This window comes from Chrysoperla carnea, chromosome 2 (genome assembly GCF_905475395.1).
Source record: "Chrysoperla carnea chromosome 2, inChrCarn1.1, whole genome shotgun sequence".
Classification (NCBI taxonomy): Eukaryota; Metazoa; Arthropoda; class Insecta; order Neuroptera; family Chrysopidae; genus Chrysoperla; species Chrysoperla carnea.
In genome coordinates this window covers 60,598,993-60,606,294 of record NC_058338.1, presented here as the reverse complement: position 1 = coordinate 60,606,294, position 7,302 = coordinate 60,598,993, and positions in this window count along the sequence as shown.

The following is a 7,302-nucleotide window of genomic DNA, read 5'->3' as shown; positions in this document are numbered from 1 at the left end:
AGAGCTAGCTAGTTAGCTTAGTTATAAGCTAGTTGATGCTAAACTTTGGTATATACATTTCATGTGTATAAATTGTCTTTAAAAGTAACGAAAATCTGTTGGATATGTTGTTATGACCTAAACCTTAAAAGATAAACAACAAATCAAAATTATCAATGATAAACAATTAATCATTATTTTGTTGTATTCAATAAAAATTTATAATTTTTTTTTTTTCAGAACTTCCATCTATATTTGGAGTTCTCACAGAAACAAGGAAGTATTACATAAACGAATAAGCGCGAAAATAAAAAGGCGATTTTTCCATATACAGTGACATTTACATTTTCTTAATAAATGAAAAAATCAAAGAAATTAATACCCAATGTAACCGCAATTAATAATGTCATTCGTTAACTTGATTTATGCCACGTATGTTGGTTAGCATTAATCAGCTGTGATACTTCGGTTGATTCGTAAATTAAAAGGTACTTACAGATACGCTTCGTGTCAAAAAAGTAAAAAACCCGACTGTGTTAAATAAATTCTGAAAAGAAAGAAAGTCCAGTAGTTTACATTGCGACTTTGACAGCCAGGGCCCATTAACCAGGGACAAGATTTAAGCCGGGCTAGATTTTAATGGATCCCGACTGTTTAAGTCGCTATGTAAGATACTAGCCTCGTTTTTTAATTATTTATTTTGTTTTAGACTTTTTAATGTCTCAGCACTAAAAATCCCCTCTTGTTATAGTACATTTTAAACCTATTTCTTTGTTGATTTAATTTAATATAAGTTATTATTGTAATCCTCTTTTAATTTCCTTTATTTTTATAACCTTCTCGATAAGTTTATTAATTTTTTGATTAACGTATTTCGCTCCAAAATTCCGTCATTTTGTTTTGTTTATCAAACACCTATCTAAGAACACTTGGGATTTGAGTCAAATATAATGATACCTTAAATGTCGAAATCCATTGAGCCGTTTGGCAGATACGAGGTAATAAAGAATTTTACAACCAATATCCGTACATACATACATACAATTCCTGATTTGCCTGAAAGTTGAGATTTTTAACCAAACATCAGCTATATCTAGTTGAGAAGATTGTGTGTAGCAAAAGTGAAGAATTTAACGCTAAATTTTTTTTATTTCAAACTCAATTAATAATAAATCTAAATAGGTTTATTGAAACTGTAATCTGCAACTAGAACTACCAGATATGTTTCTTAATTATATAAGAAAGAATATGATATGGATCGGAATATATAAGTCTATATAGTAAGGTATCTCCAATTCTTTCATTTCGTAAACGCAATTCATTCAATGTCAAAGAAGAAGTATAAAAGACTATGAAACTTGTATAGCATGTATATGTTGTTGACAGGCAAAAATCTCTTGCTGGGGATGTCCGTAGAAATGTTTACTAAATCTGACCACAGTAGCCAAGTACCAAACTTCCACTATACAGTTTTGGAATTGATTTTTAACTCAGTACGTACAGAATTTCAAGTTTCTTGTTTCCCTTCAATCGTTTCTAGTTCTAGTTCTTCAATTTTGGTCTAGTTCTGATAATGGCTTTCATGAGAAAACCATAAAAGCTTTAAATTTGCCTTAAGTATGCACGACAAGAGGACGAATAACTCAATATCACGTTAACCGATTTCGATGGTTCTTTTTTTAGTGACAAATAAATTAGTGCACTTGATTTGCATTAAAAATCACAAAATAAAAAAAACTTTTAACAAAAAGAAAACCGATTTCAAAGGAAAAACTTTTGCAAAACAAATTAATATGCACTAAAAAGTAAAAAAAAAATAACGATAATATAATGTAAGTGTTCTGTCAGAGTTGTTTCCTTGGCTGACACTGACTCCAAAAATAACATTTTAACTACATTTTATTATCGTTATTGTTTTTAGTGCATATTAATTTGTTTTGGAAAAGTTTTTCTTTTGAAGTCGATTTTCTTTTTATTAAAAGTTTTATCAAGTAATTTTTTGCAATGATATTATAAATAGTAATTTTTATGAAACATTCATTTATATTTCTTATCATAAACTACACCGTTGCGATTCGATCAACGGTAACATGGAAGTCACATATATTATTTTTCTATAATATATATTTATATATAATTTTTATTTCGTTTATCATATTATTATTGTATACCTATAACGTGACAATATCATATTACATAAACTATTATAATGGTAACTCATTCGTAATCTGCATGTGTACGCTGCTATAGTATAGGTCTATATCTATTTTATTTTCATTTTTTATCAAGCAACATAATTTTTATATTATTTTTAACAAATAACAATTATAAATTTTATTACAATAATAATTCTTTGTGAAAAAAAAATTAAGTACAATATTTGTCGTGCAAAATTGCAAAATCAAAAATATCCACGCAATTAAATAAAAAAATCGTTATGCAACGACTTTTTTTTCTATTTTCTTCCTCACTCGTTTTCCACATTACATTCGCGCAACAAATTTATTCATTACATTACTACTAACGTGCAAAAAATGGCTTTAAGTAGGGTCCTTTGGTATATTAAACGAGCAATAAGCACTGATCAATAAAAATTTTCAAAAAAAGTTCATAATTACTACAGGTAAATAAATGTTTATGCATAATAATGCGAGATACTTTTAGGCATTGCAACTGGGATTTGTTTCATTGGTGGAGCCTAAAAACAATTAAATAAACGGGTGAAATTTACGCAATAAAAATTGTAATAATAAGCGCTAACATTTACGAATTATATATTTTTAAGCCATAACCTGTGATAATTTTTCTGTTTTATCCATACTGGCACAAAATCGTACTATTTATTGGATCAAGTGAATAATCAAAATTTTATTTTTTATTCAGATAATTCAAGTAAATTGACAAACAAATAAGTCCAATTTTCATTGTTTTCTAGATGAAACCATTTGATAGATCTCAATACGTCCTCTAGTTTGTACAGTCAATGCCATGACGATTCTAATAAACGTTATTTTTTACAAATTTTCTAATCATGGCTTTTTCCATTTGACTGATACCTTGAAATCTTGTGGAATAAACTTGTAAGCCGAATTTAATTATCCTGAGCTCTTATCACGAGGCTCTAAATGAACCAAAGGAAGTTTTTTGTAAGAAATACATTGAATTTATGAAGTATCCCACTTACAGAACGAAACCAAATCGATTAGGTACCTAATAAATTTTTACAAGTGGAATATGTAATAAAAAGAATATGTAATATAATGTGAAAACATTTATATTAAATTGTGTGAAAAAAGGGGCGTTATTGTTTAACAACTGACAACCAAACAAGCTTCTTGTACAAACGGTAATTCATATTTTCTGTTCTATGTTTATTATTATTATGAAATAAATATATACTTTTGGTTCGTCTACACAGGATGTACTTCATTGAAATTGATAGACAAAAAATCATCATCTTTTTGATCAAACAATACATGTATATTCCTACGAATGCAAAGGTAAAAAATTATGTTCCTCCATTTCTAGCAAAGATTCTTACAAGGACAGTTATATATTAGAAGCAATCATTTATTTTTCTAGACAATTGAATAATCTACTCGAATAATTATTGTTTTAAATCAAGTCATTTTTCATTTTCAAAACAAAGCTATAAATTAAAAGAAAAAAAAAATTAGTTCTATACTCGAATCTTGGGTTATTATAAAGTAAATACAAGCTGTAAATTAATACAAAAATTTGAGCCCTTCGTTTCAATTAATCAATTTGGTTGGTGGATTTTTGCATTACATTCATCAAGGTTTTTACTCCTAGCAATGTTCAAAGCCTATTTTTTGCTGAAGCTATAAATTTTTATTGCTCGAAGAAATCGTAATCTAGTAATTAAGTTCTAAAGATGTTATCCTAAAATTTTGGCTGTTTGCGCATTAGTTCTAGAGTGTTTACTTCCAAAAAATATGTTGGCACCTGACGTGTAGGAACCATATTTGTCGAATTATTAGACCATATATTATATATTTGAACACTAATATTGCAAATTACTATGGTGTCCTAATATCTATCTATATTATCGCAATTCTATTCTTAGGAAAATGTTGTAGTGCAAAATAGTTTTCACATTAGTATGTCGTTCAAAATTAAAATTCACAATGCCATAGCAAAGTTTTGGTGATCCTTCCTGTACGCATGCATTACGTTTATTCGTCTATATAGACACCACATATACATAAGACTTGATTAAATGTTTATAACAAAACAAATAAAAGTGACTTGGCAACCATAAAATGTTTTTAATTTATTTGGCAAGCTAAAATATATATTATTTTTGAAATATTTTCTTTTAAAAAACATATAAAACAAATTTACTAGCCATTATTTTAAATATGTATGAAATAACAATTATGGTTAAAAAACCATTTATAAATAATTTTTGGAAGCATGTAAAACAATCCTGCAATTACGACTAATAGAGATATTCCTTTTTTTAGTCGTAAATGATGAGTCATATATTTCTATTTTTTGTTTATTACGTTCACGACTAATATCTGCTGCAAATTAAGCATTCGATTTTGTTTAAAAACGAAATGCATTCTAGAAATGATTTTGTTTATTTTTAAATTTCGCGAAGGTTTGAATAGTTGCACGGGTTCCTAGTTACCTATATAGAAAATGTTTTTACTACGTAAGTAGTTTTTTATATAATAATGGATAATCATAATAATGGAGGGGGTTTAACCTCCGTTTTTTTTACATACGCCTATAACAGAGGCCTCCCACATCATTATTTGTTAATTTTTATTTATTCAATTACAATCATATTTTACAATTTATGATGTGGGAGTTTACATTAATAATTATTGTTCACACTGCCACTGCCTGGATTCGAACCCGCAACCTAGAAGAAAGACTAACGCCTTGGACCGCTCAGCCATTTTAGGCTCAGGCATTTAGACCCTGATTATATCTTTTGATTATTTTAGCTAATCCATACACCTCGAAAGCTGCTCGTTTTAGTCCATTATTTATAGGACAAAAGCGTTCGAAGATGCAGTGTTACATTGTAATTTAGTCAATTCTAAAAATTCTTAATTAGATTAAACCATTCCCTGCATTTTAATTCATTCTGACAGTAACTACACTAATAAGTTTTTGTCATAAACAAGTAAAAATATTTGGAGCAAATATGCTGCCCAACCTTTTATGAAAAGATCTTTATAGCGCCTTAGACTAAGGCCAAAATTACTTAAAGCACTATACTTCGAATAAATTTTGTTAACGCATAATCACATAATTCACAATATGATATGAAAACTCTTTCAAAAATTATATATTATATATGTTAAATAGCTGTTAACCTAAAATTGTAGTAGCGTTCGACTGTTGTTCGACATATATAAGCGACAGATATCACATTCAACTCTTAAAACTATAGTTGGTACTATCTAACTACTATTTACAAATACACAAACAAAACTCTATATATAATACCATTAGCATAAATAAAATTCTAAAAACAAGCAATATAGAGGAAGCATCGGTATATATATATATCCATAAATGTACAAGACACTACAAAAACTAGAGCGTTTCGTATAATTTCTTTATATAAGTACTATAACAACTTTAAATCATAGCTCATAATAAGCAAAATATTTCTAGATTTGTTTTCGACTGGTTTTTGGTGGATTGATAAACCGAAGTTTCTTAAATAGGAAAGTGATACTTTTAACAGCAGCCCGAGGACCGATTATGTAAAAAAATTTAAATAAAAACATTTTAAAAAATAAGCTTTAAGTGCACTAAAAAGTAGAAAATAGTAATTTCTATGAGTCCCTCGCACGTGACTATTTCTAAAAACTGGAGTCGGTCAAAATAGCAAGAATGATTCGCATCACCCCAAGGTTTTACGAATAGCCAGCCATGTATGAGTGATTCATAGAAATAATGATTTTCTACTTTTAAGTACAAAAAAAGTATGTCTTTTAAAAAGTATTTTTATTTAAATTGTTAATTTAAAACTAAAAAGGTATGTTCATCAAATATAGTGATAGCAATGGAAAAATCTTCTCAACAAATTCTTTCATTTGGTACCCATATTCTGGTAGTGACTATAAAATAGCTAGTCCACCATATTGGATTTAGAATGACATCTATCACCTGACCATACATTGACATATAAACTAGACGTGGAAAATTTCAGCTCATTCGATTGAAGATAACTGCTTCAAAGTTTAATTGCAAGATTTGACCCGATTAAGCATACAAACCATACATACATCAATAGAGAATTTCCTAAATTTTAGTTTTTTGCCTCTTTTTTAGCTTAAAAAGTATTGGTAAGGTAAGAAAAGCTCGAAAAGTGGGCTCGCACGGTTCACAAATCACCATCTGAAGTTCTGCAAGCACTTCGTTTGTTTTCTTAGCGATAGAACCTTCGCCAAACAAGGGCATACAATATTTATGCCGAAGTAATTATTCGACTTGTTTTTCGTTAGCAAAAGGGCAATAATTCAAATGGCGCTTATTTCGATAAAATTATCTAGTGCATACAAACATTGCAAACTAAAAAATTGTCGCCAATTAAATAAAAGCTAATAAAAAAATTTAAAAAAAGTTTTACAATATGGTAAACAAAGCCAAGGGTAGAAATAATAGGAATATGGCCTTGTTTTATAAGTGCAGTTAATTTTTCAACATATGACAACTCTCCAAGAAGCACTGAATATGACTCATAAAATTTTCAGCTCATTTTGCGTTCACGATTTAATATATTCGCTTCGAGTGAGAAATGCAATACTATTTGTTTAGGCTATCGTGAAAGTGATATAAAATACAAAGGGGGGTTTGAAATTAGTGAATATCAAAAAGGTAGAGATGATCCACTCTAAATTGAAAGTATTGGTAAGTTTTCTATGAGATAAAAAACGTTTGGGACTTACTGCTTAGATCATAAGGAGGCTGGTATAATCAGATATTACTGATTATTCCAGCTCATTTATATTGATACTTGTTTCATGCATTTGCTTTCCAATGGTAGATTATTACCGTACGAAAATTAGTTCGCTTTAATCAACTGGGAATTAAGTTGATTGCTTAATCTTCAATTTTTAATTATATTAAATAGAAAGATATTCTCGAATAAGTCAAGATTGGCTGAATTGCGTATGGAAAATATGATGCCATATCATGTAGGTATAGTTTAGATTAAAATAGTTATGAAATATATTTTTACTAGTTTTATTATTTAAAAAAATTCAAGAATTTAAAGAACAGTCTACCTATGTTTATTATAAAAACTAGAATATTTTTTTGATCAATTGCAAT